At 37.1% G+C, this 23,896-nt stretch overlaps 1 pseudogene; it reads right to left on the minus strand.

Moving 5' to 3' along the window:
* LOC113503543 overlaps positions 1–23,896 on the minus strand; it is a 36,854-nt pseudogene that overhangs the window by 7,471 nt on the left and 5,487 nt on the right.

Below are 23,896 nucleotides of genomic sequence, written 5' to 3' on the forward strand. Positions count from 1 at the left end.
AATACTTAAGTCCGACCGAAACTGGTTTCCGACCGTAACCGAAACCGAATATTCGGCCGTTGCTTTAGTTTCGGTCGAAACCGAAACTCACGTGGTCAAGTTTAGAATTCCTTAAAATACTGAAATTTGGTGCATTTTACCTATTATGCTGCATTAGTTAGGAGTAGTTTTGTTGATACGGAGCTATCCGAACGGCGCACGACAATTCCCGAACGGGGCCGAGAGCGCGAGCGTCCGCCAAAGCGTTGCCGCGCGAAACGAAATGAGGCGAGCGTGCACGACAACTTCCGAAATCAGTTTCTGTTTCGGCAAAAGTTTCGGCCAATTTTGCCCGAAGCCGAAACTGGTGCCGAAACTTGATTTTTAGGCGAAACTCGGCCAAACGAACCTTCGGTCGGACACTACAAAATACTAACACTATCCAGATATACTTAACAAATGAATGCCTTCAAATTATTTCTTGCGTTTTTTTTTCTGTTTCGACGGACGTCGTAAAATATATACGGACAGTTGAGCATGATAAACGTCTTGAGTGCACTGTGGGAACGGAAGGGAAAGGGATGTCAGGAATTAGGAAGGCACTTTGGTAATTATACGCGTTATTGCGACTGAAGTTTCTATTGTTCGAGATTGTATAAGAAGTTATAAAGTTAATATAGAACCATCTGTCACCGTGAAGGCCTTGCAATCTTATAATATATGCGTAGATATTACTTTTGAAAGCCATGTCGGGCACATCTGAAGAGTTCATTTTCTACAGTTCTGCGTTCCATGTATGCCAAACACTATTTGAGCAATCTCTACTACATTTGCAATTAAACACATTGGTATCATTTCAATCTCAGACAGGACTCTAAAGTGCAAACCCCGCCTCAACGTTATGCTTTCCGAACTACGCTACCGACGTCATTGATCAAGTTTGAATTTGTCCATCCCTACTAAATTCTTCTGTTTCACGTTATTCTAAACTAACATAAAAAATGATTACCTTACTATTAACAATTGAATTTGTACTTACCAGTCTTGTCCGAATCTTGCAGCATATCTGTACTCTGGTACTTAGATTGGAAGTCAGGGCACAACAGATCGGGGAGATGGTTCTCTATGTTGGCTCGCTCTAAGAACCACACCAAGTTCCAGTAAACTATCGGATGTGATTCCACGAAGCCGGGGTCCGCTAAACATGTGTCGCCTTCCCTACCTACAATTTTATACGGCAAAAGTTATTTATAACCTAACTAGAAAGATAATCAGATTTGAAGCAATTTAAACTTGATCTCTGAATATCTGCACAATTCAATCCGTTTTCCGTTTAAGGTCGTAACTTACCTAATATAGATTCGAATTCTTTCCTCAATACCAGAGGGTTTAAATAAGGCACGCTTAATGTTTCGCTTTGTTTTTGGTCGGAACGGATTATCTGAAACAAAAACAATCATTCAATATCCCGTATGTGTTTAAAATTTTATATTTATAAACAAGATGATCAAATGACAGTAAGTTGTAGTTGATGAGAATGCATGACAAAAGAAACGTAGATTTAAGATCGTGTCAAAGAAAGACGAGGCAAAAGGTATTATGGAATGGTAATTCATCATTTATTCAATATTCTACTCTCTCCTTAAATCGGTTTCGTTTTCGTTTAAGGCGTTAGTTTTACCTGCACAGATAACAAGGGCACGGTATGCCTGCCGCACGCAATACAACGAGTGTTCAAGTTAGAGTCGTCGGCCGCCCATCCTGCCATAATATCCTCATCGTATAGGTATGCGAAGCATTGGTGGCATTGTGAACATGATGATAAGTGGACGACAACTGATGAATTCTCTGATGAAGTGTCCTGTTGATGGAAAAAGGTATTTAATACTTAATAATGTACTAGTTTGAGAGTATAATACAAATATTTTGCTTAGAGAAAGAATATATTTACACAGCTCCTTAAAACGAAGCGAACTGATAATGAGTGTTTGCCTCTTAACAACAATATTAAGGGATATGTCTTATGTATATCCTTTATGTTACTAATTAATGACTTCATTTCCCCAAATTGCTCCAGACTAGTCCAGACCTTTTTTCATTTCTGATTTTCTATGACCGTTTGATTACTTACATTTTGCACGGGGTACAGATTGTCGGGCAGATGGGACATGAGTGTAGCGAGCGAGCCTCGCTCCATAGAGCAAGCTAGCTCCGCGTCACTCGACGCACGGCGGAAACCGACACCGCCGACCCACTCTGAAAACACAAGGCTGGATATAGAGTTCAATTTTTATGAAGTGGAGACAATAGTCAGAAGCAACGATATTATGTTAGTATAGTTATTAATTAGTATTGAGTTTATAGATCATTTTTTCCGAATATCCGTCGTACAGTGACACGCAGCTTAGTCGTTCTCAAATGTTTTTGACTATGTTGAAACAACTGTTAAAAATGAAACTGTGTAGGATATACTCAATTCAAAAACTGTTTGAAGTTTCTTATTTAGCAACAATTGTTTTTTGTCTATTTTATTTATTGTAATCGAACATCATGACCAAATATACCGCCAAATGTGAGACATAAGGATTAAAATTAGACACGAATTAGAAGAACCTTTTATCAACCGCGCGAAGCATTATCAACTATATTTACATTTCAACACAATTCATATTACTTCAATAAGATATGAATCACCACCATCTGGATTAATCTCTGACGATCCATCAGTAGAATCCTCCTCTCCCATAAAACTTGGTAGTAACGCACTGGTCGCGTTCCCAAAGGCTCCCTTCACTGGAGTAGAGTTAGCTGATATAACCTCTTTCATCTCATCGAACTTCTTGGCCATACTCGTTGCTGCAGACTTCAGACTGCTAAGCCCACTTTGAAGAAGCTCATTGGATCTTTTCCCGGCTATACTTGTCGGGCTGAAATATTAATACTAGACTCGTATCGAGGTAAAACCAATTATAGGTGAATGATCATTTAAAATACATTTGGACATGTAAACTATATACAGAATCAACTGAAAACATGCATTTTACAAAACAGTGCGGTCATATTATGAACATAGAGCTGGAAGAAAGAAGCGGTAATCAAGATTAGGTATGATTTTGCTTAATAATGATTATTTATTTCTATTTATGACCACAAAATTTACAAAGGACACAACGTCAACACTGGATTTACATACGAGTATATTGTGTCAAAAAGTAAAATATTTACTGGAGTCAGTTGTTCGTTCCATTTATTTTATATACATATTTGAGATTAGCAACAGTGGTTCTAGTAAGTACTAATAAGTAAAGACACTTCCCTCCATATCTCTATGTTCCATACGAAAAAAAACAATATTTTAGCTATGTATGTCCATGCAAAAACAATACACCTACAAACAATGTTGGTTATGTCGATGTACGATGGAATGCAGAAACGGGAGTTATTTAAATAAAACGTTTTCTATAGATGATTGTCTATAGGTACCCTGAATGTATACTTACAGCAGACAAAAACTCAGGCTGCGTTTTTGATTACAAATTCAATTATATTATATCAGAGGTTATTTTACATAGTTGGTTTACTTTATATGGGTTTAGATGGATTTATCTCTGTTCTGAAGAATACAGAATTCATAGAAATGAAATAGGATCTAGAAATTGTATATCTAAAGTAAGTATGGTTAATTATTACAATTGGTTATTTAGTATAACCCGAAGACCGTAATGAGTTCTTTTAGTTTTATACTAGAAATGAAGTGAAATTGAGTCTAGACTTTTAAGCATTTCAGGTAAATATTTTTTACTCATTCATAAAAATAATCCAATCACATAGCAGTAACAAGTAAAGAAGATAAACGAATATAAACATAGTACCTTCTTCGATTTAAAACAATATACACAGAAGATTACAGAACAGAGATAAAACCTCATCTTAATAATGGATATTTCGAGATTCTCACCTGAAGTAATTCTCGATCATAGCCTTCCCGAGTTTCATGTTTTCCTTGCGCAACGACAGTCTGGCGGGCGAATAGCGTCTAAGAAACAAACGAGCTAGCGTACTGCGTGTGTGCGGTTAACAACATAACATTGCTATTGTATTATAAAAAACGACGTTTGTAGCACCTTTAAATATTATTAAAATAATGTATTACATACATCATCAATGAGTAAGTTCTTATGTCTTTATTGCTTTGTTTCTTGACTTTTCTTGGGATTAGATTTAGTTTTATCATTTTTAAGAATTGAAGAGTGACTGTGGACTCAAGTCAAGCACACAAATTCCTCTATCCTTCATTCCTCATTTTATATCAATCGGGTAAGTAGTAGTAAATATTTGGTTTATACTATTTAAATACTTATTAATTATTAATAACAGATTTTACTTAAAGATGCTACAAAGTCTATATCGAAGGCTTAACTAAAAAGTTCAAAAAAAATAGCAGAGAACTCAAGTTCTCTTGACCATAAAACAAACATGCTTTGTATTGAACAAGATGTATTATCGTGAACTAAAACATAACAGTGACACAACTAAACAAGACAATCATTTTGTATATACACATCGAGATCTTAGTGTACTATTCAAAAAACTTTATAAAGTTGTTTCAAGAATCACTCATGAAAACTAGGTATTATTATTTCCTAATAAAAGTCTAAGTACACTAAGAAAAATAGGACATGATTACGCAATAGATATTTACAAACCTTTAATTTGGGATTTTATTCAGTTGATATAGGATGCATATTTATACAGGTCAATTTTGTCTTGAACTGAACTCCGTCGAAATAAGTCATTTGTAGAACCATAATTCTCAATGAATTTTGAACTCTAAACAATTTACTTAAGATCATTTTACAATAAATACCTTGCATGACCATGTCCCATTCATCACACATTGTATGTTACGTTCGACTCACCCGAAAGCTGATCTTGAGCGTGTTACCGAGGCTCACGAGGACTCGGAAGACACAGTCCCTGCTGGCACCGTCTCACTTCTGTGCAGTTTCCTACGCAGAGGAAACTATCGAGGTTATCGTGTTTCAACGGAGCGTAGCTCTAGCGATACGGAACGTTAGCGGGGCGCAGTGTCATAGAAGAGAGGGGGTTGCGGATACATAGTACTTGGGATTTATAGTAGGTACGTGCAGCGTGCAGGTATTTATATTTATATATAGCTATATCTATCTATCTATATACTACATTTAAAAAAAACAAAATGTGTAGTTGAGCTTTTGATTCAATACTACCTTTCGATAAGTCGAAAACAGATTTTTATGGTTACGCGATAAAAAGAAATAGATTTGTAAAACTGTTTTGAGTCATGTTCACTGTGATTATGAGTGTAGCAGTCTAGCTGCGGAATTCGGAAAAGGACTTGAATTTAAAAAAATAACCTTCCAAGGTGTCTATTTATCTAAACATTCCACAAAATGACATTTCCAATTCTATGAAATGTGGCATCTGAATTGTTGTTGATAACCATTTATTTAATCTCACGTAACGTTGCTCACAAGCTACAAGGGTCGACTAGCAAACGCGCGCGAACTATAAGGTTTACATTAGGCTAGCAAGTGCAATGGGTAAGTTCTAGTAAAGGAAGGTGTATACCCTGCGTGGTCGTGCGGCGGCTCGTCCTGGAAGGAGTTGCTGCGGCGGTGGAACAGCTTGGGGCTGACGCTGAGCTCGTGGCGCGGGAGTAGCGGCTCGGCGGGCGGCGCGGGGCCGGGGCCGGGGCCGGGCGCGGGCCGGGCGCGGGGCTGGGCGCGGCCTGCGACAGCCGCGCCCAGCGGGTCGTCACTCAGCACCGGCGTGCGGGCTGACACTCTGCGGACGAGTACGTACATAAGCACACACATTGTGCTAACTTAATAGTACTTATATTGATCACGTACTTTTGGAAGATATGAAAACCTGCCAGTAATACTTTCATTTTATGTTTATCGCTGTTCCATCCGCGTAGTAACAAATCTAATAGTAATTTTTCTTTTTCCTCCGTCAGAAACATCCTCACATTTTTACATTTTAGTAAAAAAACATCGATAAAGACTTCTTTAATTTTTATTGGAACTATAATAGCCATCAAAATAAGTGTCTTATATTATGAGCCAAAAAAAGAAACAAAACATGTCTTCACTGTTAGGAAAAAAGTTGTACAAGCATGTTTGGTCACTGAGATTTTTAAATTTTATCCAATCTACATCCCTACAAATATATACAATGGTAAACAAACAAGTATTAATACTCACTTTAATGGTGAGGTTTTACTTGCATCTGGTACATCAATCGTTGCAGTAGTTTCAGTCTCCGGTTCTTCAGGGAAACTTAGTGTCCTCGAACACCGAGATTTCGTTGTAGGGGTTCCTGCTGAAATTTTAATGAGAGCTTTGTAAATACTGCCCAGATCTAAAAACTTGTTTAGCTACTAAAGATTACTTATACCATAATTAATATTTTTACGTTATGTCTGTTAGCTATAACACAAGCTTTGCTTTGTTTAGGACTGAAAGCGTAGTGTGTAATATGTGTGTAATAATAATGGGAGTTCGAAAACCGAAATAACGAACCATTAGAAAATGCCAGCCTTTGTATTTGTTGGACGATTTGCGCATCACCAGCGAAGCTCTCTGAACGAGTCAAGATTCGCAAGTCGGACGGACTATCTGGGCTTACGTGTATTGTCTGAAAACAAAAATAAATTATAATATAACATACAACTATATTCAAACAATTATAATAATGAAAGAAAATGGCGTCAAAAATTAAAATTACCTGTCTTTTCTCTGGTATAGGAATAGGTGTACTTGACTCTTTACTGTTGAGCGAGTTACTTCTTGGTCTGGCTGTGTCGCTGAGGTCTGGGTTTGACGGTACACCTGATAAAAACAATATAAAAAGTTGACGGTTTTTCTGGGTTATGGAGATCATATCATCACTTTTTTAAAAGATTGTTAGTTCTGGTAACGAGACATCAATCAAACTATACGATACAAAAGCATCTCGCTTTCAAAATCACTTTACAATCTTACTTTAACCTGTAATATCATAATGACGATATACTAGAAAATTAATTTGATTTCTGTCGTTTTCCTAGTATCTAGTTGTACATAAACTCATAGCAAATACATGAGTGGTACCTGAGATGAGTATCCCCGCGGCCTGGCAGATGTGGTGAGCGTGTCCGCGCGTGGTGTGTCCGCGCACGATGTTCCCGCGCCGCACCAGCGCCTCGAACGCGCTGCAGCGGGCCTCCGCCTCGCGCTCGCATGCTGGCCAGGGCATATCAGATAGGCGTAGACATAAGCGGAATGCGAGATATTACTCTTGTGTCAAGGCTTTAAAATATATTTTTTTAATAATTTAGAATTATTAAAAAAATACAAATCACATCCATTAATACAAATTACGCCATCCGACTAGTCAAATCTATGTGAGTAATGTAACTTTTTTATTCATTTTTAAAAAAACGCCTCTCGCATTAAGGAACTTAATCCTTGTATCGCGGGAGAGTTTACAAACATACAATTCATATGCACAAAGACACCAGACTCAGAACAAGCATTCGTGGATTACACAAACGCTGGTCCTAAGCGGGGATCGAACCCGCGACACGTAAGCACATGGTGGGTTTGGCGTGATGACCTCAGCCACTCTGCTATCCGTGCAGTGTCAATGACCTATTGTTAAAATAATACAATATTAATATAGACTTACCGGAGTCCAAGCTAGTCCGACTATTCCCGGGGTCGCAGGCAGCTATATTAGCGAGTCCCGCGAGTTCTGCACCCTCACCCACAGCCGCCGCAGAGCGGACGCGCGGCAACGTACTGCTGCCTACATAGCAACATGAATTTAATAATATAGTAGATGGATGAACATACAAAGCTGGGTTGCCGAGAGGAACTTGTGATCAATCTTTATGTAGTAATGGATCTGTTAAGAATCTTTACAATTTTTTAATAATGTAATTGCATTCTTTTATCATTGGAATAATACTATAATCGAGAAAAAACTCAAAATTTCCGTACATATCTGGGCGCAATTTTTTTTTGCTTTTACATTATTCATGCCATAGTAAAGGTTATCGATAATGATGAAGGAAGAAATCAAGGAACTGCGTTTATTCTGTTCCACATTGTATACAGTAGGTAGTGGCTCACCAGCGGCGGCGGCCGAGCTGAGCAGGTTCCTGTTGGCGCGCGTGGCGCCCGCCTTGCGGAACAGCGCCGCGCCCACCACCGCGATGCGCAGCTTGTTCCACAGCAGCTGCGCGCCGCTGCCGGACCAAGGCAAGGGGTTATTACATCACCTACTAAACTTTTATATATAGGTTAATTGAAATTCATTTATTTAATTCAATGTTACTAGCAAATTACAAGCCTAAAATCCTTATTGTAAAAGGATTGCAACCAAAGCTACTTGTAATTATTTGTCAAGTTTCATAGTCTGTCACATAAATATAAAGTAAGTAAAATTTTTATATATTAAAAGTTCATTTGAATTTAAGCTGTTAACTTTTGTTACCCTCTAAAAGATTACAGGATCAGTTGAAAAATCTCAAGAAAATAAAGTATTTAGATAAAATTATATTTAAAACATAATCAAAACTCGCATACCTGGGCATATCTTGAGGCCAGGTGGCTTCAAGCACACATCGATTATAGTACCCATAGGTGAGCGCGTTAGGTTGTAAGCCAGCGCGTTTCATTAGGAACAACAGCTGTACTGCCAATACTGGTAGCGAGTGGTTGCCGCATAGCTGCATCATGACGCGGTAACACACCTGAAAGTGTAAATTGTTTTTAAGGAGGATTTTGTTGAGTTTGCTTGGATTGTAAAATAAGAATGTTATTTTTGACCATTGTTGTATGTGGAGAAGGTGTTGTGGCGCAATTTGAAGGAGACCCATGTCCAAAAGCAGACGGCGATAGGCTGAATTGATTGATAGAAGTAATGTGTGGCAAGATAATAATTAACACTGTTAATTACAGGATCCAACGTGGTTACATACATGTTAAAGAGAACTGGTTGATCTTGAAATTAATAAAGTAACTCCGAAATTGTGTTATGAACGTTACAGATCAAAATATTTTTTTTAATGATAGATTCAAACATAATTTACTTACTAACGGGTTTAAATCGCATATTACACAAAAAAAACTTACCTCATCACAAGGCACTTTCAATTTCGTGGCACGTTCAAGTAACTCATACGCTGATCTCAACGTGGCGTGTTCTTTCCCTCTACTCAGCATCATGCGACACGGCAGGGACAGGAAGTACAGCGAGTAACAAGCGCCGAGTAAGCATTTCGCCCACGCCTCCGCTGATAAACTCGCTTTCCGGGCTAATCTGTAAATGAGAAAAAAAATGGTGATTGGGAAATTGCTTAGTGCTGGGAAATTACCTTCTTCAAATCCTTCCACTTCTCTGTCTTGGGCCACATGGAACCAGCCCATGTATTGTATGTTAAATAAACATAAACTTAAAGTTTTGATTGGGTATGAAATAAGGCGGCTCCCGCAGCTGGACATAGCGTGTGGTGTGTAGTGCGTACCTCTGCGCGGCGGCTATCTCATGCTTGGTGCGGCGGGCCATGGGCTCGGCGTCCGTCAGCGACTCCGCCGAGTGCAGCGCGGCCGGCGGCAGCGCCAGCAGCGCCGCCGCCCGCGCGCGGCCCCCGCAGCTGGACATCAGCGTGTCGTCCAGCGAGAAGCTGGAGTACGAGTACGTGGCCTCTGCAATGAAAGAGCGGTTGTAGCGTCGCGACACCACCAGAGACCCCAGATAGCGCTCCTGCACACGACGCCGCCGCGCCTCTATGCTGTGTGTAGGCTCGCGCCCGCAGCGCCGCGCCCGCACCACTCCAGTATACACAGCATACAGGCGCGGCGGCGCGGCGCGACGGTGTGGTTCATCGCTACCTCACCAAACCGCTAAAGCTCAGACGATAGCAATGAATGGAGGTAGACGTCAGTCAGATACATGCTTTGTCGGTGCATATTTTTTGAGCGTAATTGTTGACTTTACTATGTTATTCCTAGATGTAAAAAGCATTCTTTTTTATAAACACGCTTTATCGATAGCTTACAACTGACTACAAATAAACATTGATCAGCACAAATCAGAATTCGAAAAACAAATCATAAACCTATGAAATCTCAAATTTTATACTCAACCAAACGAAACATAATTAATTGATTTAACAACGACAACCACAAATTCAGTAAGTATTCACCACACCAAACCTACTTTGCGGGTCATGTCACGGGTGTGATCCACGCGTAGGACAAGCTTTTGCGTGTTCCACGAATGCATGTTCCGAGTCTGGGTGCTTTTGTGTGATTTGCATGTTTATAAAACCCCCCAAAAAGCAACACAAGGATTAAATTCCATACTGTGGGAGTCGTTTTTTTTTTGAAGAAAAAAAAATATCGTATAACAACAATAATGAAGAGCTAGTCCCCCTCACCCGGGTCGGGCGGGTCCGGCGGCAGTACGAAGGCGGTCCTCTCGGAGGCGTTGCCGGTGTCCATGCCCAGCAGCTGGTCGTCGCCCGCGGCCACGCGCTCGATGCACTCGTCGAAGAACGTCAGGCCCTGGTCGGGCTCGTACACGAACGAGCGCTCCTCTATGAAGCGGGTGAACATTTGTGTACGCATCATTAGGCTGTAAAAACGTTGGTGGGTCTGTAAAGAAAATTTTGTGTTAAATGTAGTAATAATAATTAATTATTTCTCCCTGCGACATCTTCTGATGGGTAATAGGCTGTTTTCGTTAATGAAATGGTTTTCCACTTTTTTATTAGAAACACCACTAACCAACTACATGCAATTTACAGTTAACTTTAGTGAATATAAGAGAGAAGACAAGATAAAAGACTGTAAAACTGATTTTAACTTGAAATTGCGGGTCGTATTAAAAATTAACCAATTGATCCAGGACAATTTTTCCATTTTAAGAACGAAATTGAGCAAATCTTTGACATTATCAAAATGAAAATCCTTTTATATCTAGTAAGCCAAAAAACAAGCGCTCAAGAAGCGTTTTTTTACATAACTAATGACTCAAGTGCAGTACCAAAATATCATTAACATGGAATAGAACTGAAAAGACACTGTAAATAAAGCTTAGAATGCCAATAACCTAAGTGAGCTTGAATAGGTTAACATCAAGGATATTCCAATAAGTAATATAACACGTTATACCTTATCCCTCGACCGTAGAAACGCGTCCATATGGAACAGAGCGTGCGGGTCCGTGGTCCCAACAGTGGGCGCCTTCGTAATGGGTATGAGATAGTTGCGGTACCCTTGTAACGTAACCGCCATGAAACGTAGGAACGCTTCTTGGATTTTCAACTCTAAAGCTTGCTGTAACGATCAATGGAAACGGATTACAAACTGAAATAAAACTGTTTTTGTTCTATGGGTTTTATTTGCGGCGCCTGGACGCCCTTTACGTGTCTTATATTGTCATTTGAAGGCCATGTACATTAGTAAAGTTCAAGAATATACTAATAATAAAATATTATCTTAGTGTTTTCTACATTTGTAGTCAGCCAGATTCCATAGCTGGGCAAAGGCCTCCTAATTTGTCTTCATGATCTCTCTATCTAATACCTCAGTAATTTCTGAATTTTGATACTAGATTAAACCTTACCTCCTTTTTCCTTTTCTGGAAGTCTCTATCTAAACTCGTTGTAGGTTCTCCGTTGTATTTAGCTTCACTGGCATGGTGTACGGGAGATGCTATAATCAAACACAAATGTTGTATTATCGTCATCGAAAATTACGTATGTGATCCACGACTTCATTGCTAAGTCTTTACGTCTTTTGATGTAATTAATTTGAAAAGAGTACCTGGTCGAATATTTCCATAGAGTAAATCTAAAGTTTGTCTTAGCGCCCTCGCTTGTCGCTTCGGCAACAGTTTCAGAGAAATATGTCGTTGTGATTCACATATCTGAAATTAAGGTTTTGTTATGGTTTTTTCCTTAGGCAAGATTAAATTAGTTTCTGATAACTTAATAGTACTCACTGTAATATTATTGGTGTCTAAATCAACACACGTGACGTCGGCCGGTGGCTCATATAAATCAAAAAACCGTGAATCTACACCAATGAGATACGGTAACGGCGCGTGTAATACTTCTGCTAAACCTGAACATAAAAAATAAGAGACAAGTTAAGGATTTTTGTTATATTTATGTGTCGTAGTTGGCTATTGCAACTTGCTCTTATTGGTCGTACATCTGCACATTGAATGATCTAATGCATACAAATAACAGCGTAATTATTATTATTATTTTTACTTTTCTAGGACAAGAGTATTTTTGTAGAACGGGGAACAAGTTTGTTTGAAAGTTCTTAAGTAAATAGGTATGTATTTGCTTACCTAATGGACAGAGTGGTATATATGGACACTGCCATTTGAATGGGAAAAGAAGACTTGATACTGCTTCGGAAACTGCTGTAAGGGTATCTGGCCTGTAAAATAATTAATTGGTATAATATGAAAACAGTAAATGATGTCTAAGTAAGAAAAAACAATTTATAACTAACTCATTTTTTAAAGTTATTATAATTGATATATCGACATCACAAATAATTATCATTTAATTGGCGAGATTGATCCTTTGAAGAGTTAACTTTTGTTAGTGCACTTCAATCTATCCCTCTCTCTATCTTCCTCCATTTCGTGTTAGCCCAATATATACATGAATAATTATGTGGTAACTTACTGTCTTTTTATCAATTTTGCATATAAACATGTAACGTATTTATATTACTAAAAAAGGGTTTTTTCTTTACAATATATAACAGTTGCCAGTAAGTTAGGTAAGTGGGTGATAAAAGAAAATCAATGTAAAAATCCACACATTCACGTCACGTAATATAAAAATAAAAAAAGTATGCTATGGTAAGGCCTCATTGGTAAGCTAGGTATTATTATTGAAGGGAACTTTTTTATATTACATGTTTATTAAAATATACATCAACTATCTTACCTGAGCGAGTGTATAAGTACTTTCTGTTCAGTAATAGCTAAGGCTAATACTAGTAAACAGTTGTCTGGGCCAAGGTTCAACAGTAGTTGTCTGAAACTGGCGCCGCTTCGGACTAGTGGCTGGTCATCACGTCGAGTTACTATGACGCGATCGTGTTGGTTTGTGGGCGATAGCTGTGAAAATAAAAGAGAGAGTCAGAGTGACTCAGAAGATGTCTAAAGGCTCATTAAGCCTACACTGTTGTAGCTTTTTATACGGTTTATTATCGAGAGAGGTATCTGATTATTTCGACTTGTACTTTTCATAATAGATCCTAACGTAATAGTCTTATCAAATAATGATGATGGTGTCTACCTTTATTACATTTTTCATTACTATCAAAAAGATCAAAATAAGACAGATATCCTTTTACGGAATTAAACATCACGTAAAAATATTTTTATTGTATGACGTGATGATGTCATACTTCAGTACATTCATTTTGGAAGTCTTTAATGGTAATTTTGGATAAGGAAAATCCGGATGATATCGCGTTTACTAATTTAGAAAAAGCAGTAAGAGATTCGTATCTAATATTTTGTTTTATCTGATGGACTAATTACATTTCGGCTTTTCATACTTTGCCATCGTGCCTACCATGACATGTCAAATATTCTATGAGGCATGCGGTATTTGGAGACGCATCATGTCAAAGATTTACACATACACCTAAGATATGAATCTTTAACATTTGTTGCTGAGCCATTCACTGTTGTCGTACGTATTATAAATGTATTTTTATTTTGTGTCATAAAAACTTACTTGCAACAATATTCTTGGTTCAGGAAAAGGTACTTCTTCTAATAAGTGTGTTATGTATCTTTCTATTGGTATGTTTAACGGTTCTTGACTCCACGACATTTCCTGCAAAAAGCAAACATTTTCTTTAATGTCTTAAATACTATTGCTTCCTATTGTATTTTTGCCTTAATACGTCATCATTGTCATTATTTGTCTATTCTAATACACTACTGATTTCCATCAAAATATAGAAGTCTAAAATTATTCCATAAGTTTATAATATACCCTTAGCTAGCTCGAACTGGATGCGGAAGGCGTCGGACCGGGTGTTGTAGCGCAACTTGGGGGTGTGAGGCTATGTTTAGTTCTGAGTCCAGTAGTCTGAATATATTGATAATATACCATTCCATTTGGAGAGGCTTGTGACCGTATATCGTATAGGTATGGGTTACCACTGTTTAAGTTTAGATTTTAAGGAATGGTACCCAAAAACCTAAACTTAAACACATTAAGGACTCAAAAGATACTACGGTCCTACACAGTTCTACGAAAATTTCTTATAATACCGAGATAAGAAAACCATACTCACTAATATATACAACAGCCACCGTTCGAAGGTATCGCTGAAGGGCCACCGCGACAGCAGACAGATGCACTTGATGGCGAACACGGAGTGCGTGGAGTGCGACACGCCGTCGCGCCAGCCCAGCTGCTCCATCTGCTCCGCCGTCAGCAACGAGTGCGGGAAGCTCTCGTAGAACGTCACTGCTGAGCCGTATACCTGCAGATTGGAAGTTAGCTGGTGTTACTTTTGAGTTAGGGTGTGATTTAGAAACAATTTAATCGGCAACTCGGAGCTTGTGTAACTCAATATAGCTCTACATGTGCCGGAAAAATATATTGCGCAGGCTGCAATTATTGAGTATTATTCATCTTCATCATCATCATCATCTCAGCCTATCGCCGTCCACTGCTGAGTATTATTAGCTACTATTATTTAAAAAAATGATTTATTAATTTTTTATATTTTAACGTCCCCGTAAGCCACTGGCTACCAATTATAAAATATACTTTCTATTACTCGCGCTTCAATGTTCAGATATTACACAAATCTGATACAAATCTTTCTTTGTAAACGAACGATGTTTTATTTCTAACCAATACAACAATTTTATCCTTAGTTATATCTACTTACTAGCTGACCCAGCAAACGTTGTTTAGCCTAATAAATTATTTCTAGTTGGATGTATTTTTTAATGCTACATTATAAAAAAATACAAATAAAAATTTCGTCCTAAAAATAAAAAGTAACTTTTAGTGCGGGCAACCCTTGTCATTTAGGGGTATGAAAAATAGATGTTGTTCTATTCTCAGTCCTACCCAACATATATACAAAATTTCATAAGAATCGGTCGAACCGTTTCGGAGGAGTACGGTAACTAACATCGTGACACGGGAATTTTATATATAAGAAGATTAGAAGAAGATATTAAGACACTCTAAAAATAAAAAATAAAATTGTGGATACTGAATTACGGGGGCTAAATTAGAAATCTTTTTTTCAGGTACATAGCGAAACTTTGCATTCATTTCGATTGAAATCCAATCCATATTTTTTAAACTATAATATCAAAACGATCTGAGTCTTTATTATGGTTGTGGATGCGTGACAGCACAATACACAATCTAGAGCAGTACCTCTCTTTCACACTAGCAATAATATTACTTTAAATTGCGTGGTAAGATCCGTAAAGTACCGAAAATAAGTTGACATAACTCCGCGTCTTCTTAAAATAACTCAATAATAAATGATAACAAAAAAACCATCTCCAAAATACGTTGACACGCTTTGAAGCTCATTTTATTATTTGGTTGAACTGAAATATTTTAAAAGGAGTTTTTGCTCTCGACAGTACGTGACGCGACGCTACGGTTAAAGTGTAAAAAGTTTTTTGTTGAAAATGTTAACGAATATTAGTGCTTAGCTATCCAGTGTAATTTCAATAGCTTTAAGCCTCATGTGGACGATGTGAGAAATGTTATACAAGGTTAGTAGATTGCGGCGGATCTCTGATGTAAAATCAATCAGCGACTAGCGTAGCAGGCAATGTACAGCAACTTGTATGGTATTACTCGCACTGTCGTTGCCGTTTTCAGTATTCAACGTATATATGGATTTAACTACTAGATATGGAATTTTGAAAGTAAATCCATAGCACATATGCCATAATTTTACTTCCAGTTGCCAAATTCGTCGATAGAATATTAGAAACAGCCAGAAACTACTTTTTAAACATTTTTTGTTGAAAGATGAGAAGTTATCAGTTACCTTATAAGTAGCATCCGCGACAGTTAAAACAAAAGTAGAAAATACGGGTTTAGGCATCGCCGCGTTGTTAGGCCATAGTTCTAGGGTTGCACCCATCGGTAAGCAGAAAAGAGGCACTGATGTAGGAAACAATAAATTCCGCCGTTCTACCGTTGGATACCTGAAAAACATGAAATAATTCGTAAGTATATATTTTTAAACGTCTGTTTTTATTGTGCTATTATTATTAATTTTTAATGTAAAATAGTTTCAACTAATTTGATTTGGACTTTTATTTCTCCTACCAAAAAATGATTGGATAAACAAAAGGAAATCAAACAAAGTTAATGAAAGTTAAATTGCAAGTTCCATTACCTGAATAGTACGTCGGGTTTGTAGGCAATTAGCGGTGGACGGTTCATTGACTTCTTGTAACACAGAAACACATCACTGCCCATTAAACCTGGAATGTATTAATTACTATCTCATTATGTGTGACTACATACGACGGAACAGAAATGTAGAGGGAAGTGGCACTATATGTATTTATGTAGTTGTAGGACGAGTACCGTCAATCTTATTTGCTTATGTCAAATCAATGTAATTAAAAAAATAAGCCAATAAGTTCGATTTTGACGAGTAAATATGACAAGGAACTAAAATGTCTTGAGGCTAATTAAAGAAATAACTCGATTCAAATCTGTCAAGTCAAAAGCCGTAGGTTCGAACCTTGGCAGGCACCAATGCCTCTTCGAATTCATATGCGTATTACAAAGTAATTATCAATTGTTAACAGAGGTAAAGGAAAATAAGGTAAGGGAACTGTTAAGAATATTTTAAAGGTGCGTAAAGCATACGTCAGAGGCCTACGTTCGGTGTAAGCTGTGACGTCAGGTTTTACATCAACCATGCGATAAGAAGAATCGGCTATCTCCCAATAGTGTTATACGAGTGTAGCCTAAGTGCCACTTCATAATAACTAAAATAAATATATGGAGTAAGTACAAAGTTGATTCATTAACTCCACATAAAAGTTTTTTACGAATGTATGCTTAAAACCATGTGTCATCTTGATTTATTTAAAGGTATAATTAAAATAAAGCAATTATGAAATCGATTGAACTAAATTATTGATACACAATGCTTTATTTTAAAGAGGCTTAATTACCAAGGACAGGTTTGTAGTTAACGGCAAGCCGTTATTAATATTTAATTTTGTACCATATGATATTCAATTATCAAATATTTCAAGAAAGTTGATAATAGGTTAAAGTGTTTGTTACACCGTTCATTTTATCAAAAAGGGCTTCATCACTCTGACTAGTAAAGTATTGGGTGCAGCTATCCTCTTTCTAGGTATATTTTGTCAAATTTGACTTTCTTATCCAACTACTAGATGTTCCGTCGTCTAATATTTCTTTCTAATATTCTTTATCTTATCTTTAAACGTAGAGCAACAATGAATTGTGTAATAGTAGAAATTTTATTGTTTCTGTCTAAATTATCTCAGATAAGCATTATTAACAACTTTCATCACGCTTCATTAAGTTATAATTTATATGACTGGGAAACTACAGAAAAAAGTGATGTTTTTTTGCTGGTATTTTCTTACTACGCTTTTATGAGCTATAAAAGCGTTTGACACCAACTTACCTTTATTCAAATTCTTAGGGATCATACAGAATGCGTGTGGAGGGCATTCTCCCTTGCTAGCTACTATGACACACACATCGACAACGACCAGGGCGTTACAGGGGGCCCCGGTGTGCGCCCGGCGATACGTAATGAAGGTTTTCGCTGTTGAATTGTTGACGTTCGCGAGACGACCACCGACTGATTGGAGAACCATCTCAGCATCGGCCATGAGGCGTTCTTTACCCTCGTACATGACACCTGCAAAAACAAATATTTGAATTCAATCCATTTAATCAAATAAGCGACCCAGTACCGCCCATCATCGCTTGCTAAGTGCTGATTACTTTCAGCCTTTTAAGTGCTAATCGTAGACCTAAGCAAGATTAGTACTCTTAGCACTTGAAAGGCTGAAAGTCAGAAAGGTATGTTTAGTAGTACGTTGTTCACCGGTGATCTATGCGATGTCGAAGTTCCCTATTATATTTGTACATATTATGTTTTAAGTACCTATCTCTAAAGTAAAATCTTCGATGATTGTGTTTCTACAAAGGTAAGTTACTATGGCGATGACGTTATTTTAGTTAAACTCATGATAAAAAACATTGTTCGTTTATATGAATATCAACTACTCAACGATTGAAATATAAAAGTGTCGAAGACTTCAGCGGTGAGCTGTATAAGTGGAAGACATAAAAGACGTCGTATATTAGATGTGTAAATATACGAAATTCAAATACTCATGTAATATCCGAAAATGTTACGTAACGTTAGACTTCACGAGTTCATTGACCTAAATTTCTATGGCATAATGGAGATAACCAAAAAATTTGACATCATTTACAAAAAATCATCCTCACACCTTGCAAAAATTCAATAATATTGAACTGAATCAGTCGTGATATACTGATAAATATATAAACCGAAACAAGCAAGTTTCGTATCTGATAAGGTATACAACACTCGAGCTGGTAAACAGAACGTCGATATAAAAATACTTGGAAGTAAACCGTGTAGGCTAATGGAAGTGTCGGATATCACATTTGACATTTAAGAAATCCAATATCCGTCCACATAATATAATGTATTAATACAATGACGATGATAGAAATCGCTCCAATGTACGGTCATGACATTTCTTTATGAGAAATCACGTGACTCAGACTTGTCACGTGGTCAATCGAAAGGTTTGTAGAAATGTCACCGGTTTAGAGGGCTGGTGTAAATAATATAAGTAGATATACGGTTGACCTTCCAGCGCTTTACACAAGAACATATTAAGATATCTTTACGGAGTTAAATGTGCCTTTACAGCAGTGTAGAATTCCTATTTCAGCAGTCAGAAAAAAGATCCATTTTACATTACATTTTTTACAGTAGGTACAATATAACATAGACCACAGGTCCTTATTGTTGATACTATAAATTAGTAGCTGTTCCCCGCGAGCTCGCCCGCTAGTGCAATATGATCAAACGAGAAATAAAATCGGGATAAAAAGTATCCTATTTGTTAATCCTGGTTCGTCTAAATCCGTTCAGTTCTTGCGTGAAAGAGGAGCAATCATCCATACATATGAACTTTCGCGTTTACATTATTATTATAATACTAGCTGTTGCCCGCGACTTCGTCCCCGTGGGTAGGAGATATAAGTTATGATTTAGGTATACCTGCCCGGTTTTTTTCACACTTTCCATTGTATCTTAGCTCCTATTAGTCGCAGCGTGATGGTTTATAGCCTAAAGCCTTTCTCCATGAATGGTCTATTCAACACAAAAAGATTTTTTCAATTTGGAACTGTAGGTCCTGAGATTAGCGCGTTCAAACAAACAAACAAACTTTTCAGCTTTATATATTAGTATAGACTAGTAGGATAACAAAACAAAATAAGTTATTTCTCGATAGAGTAACAGGATGCAGGTGTCGAGCAAAGTTTAAATCGGACAAGCATACAAATACACATGTACGTAGTACGCATGATCAAATATTTAGCTTCCGTTCAGTAACTCCGTACTATACCGATCCCTTTATCCTTATCAGTAATATTATGAGGTATCTCTGATATACTTAACCCAATTTACACGGCTATGATGGATTTGCATTGTTTAGATGACGTTACACAGTGATATCTTTTTAGGCAGATTATGGTATCATTCAATCCAAATGATGATGAGTTTAATCTTAATCTATTACGAAATCGCTACCCGGACATTACAGGCAGCCGTCCACTAGTCACGTGATACTTCGGAGGGGGGGGTTATGTAAGGAATGATAGAGTTGTAAAAAGAGTATTCGTTAAGCGCGCGATTTCTAGACCTAAAAGTATGTTAGAAAAAAGCTTAAAACTTTGGCGGGGGAATAGGAGTACTTGGCTTTAAGCCTCGCTATGTTTCACCAAGGCGGAGGGGTGTTAAAAATGCTGTTATGGACGAAGTCTAGTCCGTATGAACTAGAGTTTATACAATAGTTACATTTTGCTAGTCTAGTGTGACCATCGAGAATCAGTGACCCGTATTTGATAGCCTTGTTTATATGACAAAACTTGTCCGCGGAGAGTCATAGTTGTGAACAATAAAATTTGCGTTGAAACTTATCGTTTAGAAACGCGCTACATATGAAAGCTTTTATCTAAGCTATGTAGAGTATGAGGAATTTCGGTTTTACGTTGAGATGAGAGGTTGCTATAAGCTTTTTTCTTGTAAAGACAGCCATGCGTAGTTTAGTGTAAGTACTAATATTACAGCCATACTAGCAAATACTATTATTGTTGTCAAGATCATAGTTTTAAAAGTTCATATTTTAGTTATTTATTAGATTGTAAGAATCGTATACGTCATATTAACCTAGATCTTAGTTTAGTCATAATATCGTACAAAATTCTCTTTCATTATTTTAATTCTCGTTTCATTCGGACATTGAATTGAGGTTACCAAGTCTGTATTTGGAATCTTATAGAACTCAACAATATCTTTTTAAATAATTTAAAAGCTCAAACCATTGATTTGTAGAAGGTTATGTCTAGTATAAGCAACAATCACATCGAAATCGGATGTGTGTATAAGTCTCGAAGTACCAACGTTTCCGCTCATGAATAATTTATTGGGGATTAAAGTAGGCTGTTATTACGACAGAATAGTTAGATTAAAGGACAGGTAACAGCAAATTGACCATCAGTGAACTCGAATTGATAAAGTAATACCAATATCATGCATTTTTTGATTTGAAGAAAACAAATTTAATGAGATAACTTTACGCTCAGACACGGCTAATTTAGTAGGGAAATTATTAGTAAAATCTTGAAATTAGACTAGACTTTAAGTAGTGTTTCATCGTGGAAATGAAGACCCGTTGCAATGAGGCAAATAAATAAACAAATCAGTTTAAAAACGAATATTTCAGCAGCTTAACATCAAAATGTCATAAACGCAACCACCATAATGGGTGGAAAGCTGCCAAGGTTCAAGGTGACATTTTTTTTTAATGTAACGTACAAGTTGGGCCCAACTCTTAATTGTATTACTTTTTACGGTTCACCAGTTTTCATCTCGAAGTTGTTGGCATGTTTTTTTCGGAACTTTTTACGTAAATTGATTTATTTTCATAATAACCTATTTTTGTACGCTTACGAGAATTGAATGGGGGTCTCATTGTTCGCATTTTTTCTAAAACGGAAAGTTACTATTTGGGCAATCGGAAAGTATATTCTATTGACTCTACCTACCAAAAAAATGATAAGGTATTTAAGTTTCAGTCGCAGCTTTAATACGTTGTAGGTACTTAAACACCAAAAACATTAAAATACCAATGATCTCATTCTTCTCACATTTGATAAATTCAACACTGGTTTTGTAATTCTAGTCGCTATTTTGAGTCTTATCATTCCCAATTATAAAAAAAATTGGTATGCATGTATGACTCATTTCATCTGCCATTATCATAATAGGACCGTGTACATCCTACGCCAGTCGATATAGCCCAAGGGATACATGTTTATTTGTACAAATTAGGATCATTTGTAAAACATTCACTAATAGGATTAGAAGAAAGTTTATTGCTATTATTTTCTATAGTAGTAGTATATTATCAAGATATATTTCTTTCTATTGATAAAATATACGACGATGCTCGTTTGTTCTTATTCCGAGGCTAGAGTGGCTCGGTCATTGTTAGAGTGATTGGTTTGATTAGTCGAACGTAGGCGGTTAACTGTGTAGATGAATATCTTAATACTATTCCCTATTTAGTTCAGACATGCTGTGTATGAGATACATGACGTCACAGAAATAGACGTCCAGTGGCTCGGATGATGATGATGAAGTAGTAATCCAATTACTTGGTATAAAATAAAAACTTTATACGATTTATCAAATTAACTATTCCTGACGTCAATTATTAAAAATAAATTAAGTTAATCTTGATTCTTGATATGGCTGTGGTTATTTTTAGCCGAAGCATTAGCATTAGCAATACCTTTTAACAGTTTATGACTTCGATATCCAAACGAAACGGACGAAAAACAAGTAGTGGACTATTTATGGGTTGAGATAAATACGATAAATGTGCAGGACAAAATCATTTATCCAACTAAACAAACATATTATATTAGTCTTACCGATATCGACAAGAGGTGATCGATCCCTGCCCCGCCGAATGCATAGGAAGCATTCTGGTGACCGCATTGACCCATGGTTGAGGTCTGCTGGTAATCCTGTGGGTGTTAACTCCAGGAGCTCGAAACCATTGGGTAAGGTCTCACCAAGACCAGGAAAGATGACACCTGGAACAAACATATTTTTACAAGGAGTTTTTGACGACATTATGAATTAAGGGAGTTAAGACAATTAATACTTTCGTGTCTCTATAACTGTTCTTCAAACTGTTTAAGGAATGAAGAGTATTCTAGCTAGAACATACACTGACATAGCTTATCTGCTATATTGACGAAAAATAACTACATCATCTTCGATAAGTTTAATGGAAACAAGTTCCGGGCGGAAGTTATATGGCTATTGACAAAACAACAGGAAAACAACGATATAAAAAGAACTAAATGCAAATCTTTAGTCGCTAAAACAAATGATCGAAACACATTTTAATATAGAACAATTACATTTATTTACGTAATGCAATTAGTGGCATAATTATATTTCATGTAGCACGTGGAATGATTCACATTGGAATCTCAATGTTAAACGAAAGTTTTTTTCATATGAAAATACAGAGGCGAGAAGTCTTTGTGCCATTGTACCGCGCTGTTACCTCGAAGGTTTTTCTTTCTTAGTTTATTTATGTTTTATTGAACGGTTTAGCTCTACTTCCTTCAAACGCGACCTTCGTCTTCGTCGTAACATATTATTACTATAATTGGTAAGTACCTACGTCTTTTTGTGAGAATATTCTGGTTGATTAAGCATTTTATTTATATGAGTAACCCAGTTTAGTAGGTTTGGATCAAGGTATTTATCATGTTTGCTGTTACTTACAAGAGACAATACTACCAACATAAATGGTGATGTATATGTCCTTATTTACATGTGACTCACAAGGCGGGACAAATAATAAATTGGTAATAAGTACATGTATGTATAACTGATTCGTAACACTTTTAAGGGACCCTACTCCCATGCCCGTACCCAAAGTGTAAGAACGGAAGAATATTACTGAGGCACCGCTCTCTGATCGTCCATTCGTCACCAGGGTGTATCTCAGTAAACGTGATGATTACAGCTGAGTTGTAGGGGTCCAATTAAATTATAAGTCATCCAATCTATTTCTTTTGACTATTTGTACGAAACCTTTAAAGGAGCGAGACCGAGTAGCACTTGAACGTTTTATCCGAACTCTTTTTGGCAAAACCTCTTTTTATTTACACAAAACAACGTACATTGTTCCATTTCACGCTACAATTCATCTAGCCAGTATATTAGTAGTGTAAACATTCATTATCTATGACCGGCAGACTAATTAACAATTCATATCCAAAAGAATGCGCAGGCAGACTTACGTCACACAACAATGCTGCTTTGTTGACCTGTGTATCTAGAGGTATAAGTGGCAATGAACCCAACTTGTGGTTCATTCGATGCATCGATGGTGTCAATATAACAAAGAATGAGAAGCAGACAGTAGGTCAAATGATGTCGCCCTTTGTTAAATAATCAAGAACGATATAAAGGACTTGGGGAAGTTA

Source organism: Trichoplusia ni, chromosome 19, assembly GCF_003590095.1.
Source record: "Trichoplusia ni isolate ovarian cell line Hi5 chromosome 19, tn1, whole genome shotgun sequence".
Taxonomy (NCBI): domain Eukaryota; kingdom Metazoa; phylum Arthropoda; class Insecta; order Lepidoptera; family Noctuidae; genus Trichoplusia; species Trichoplusia ni.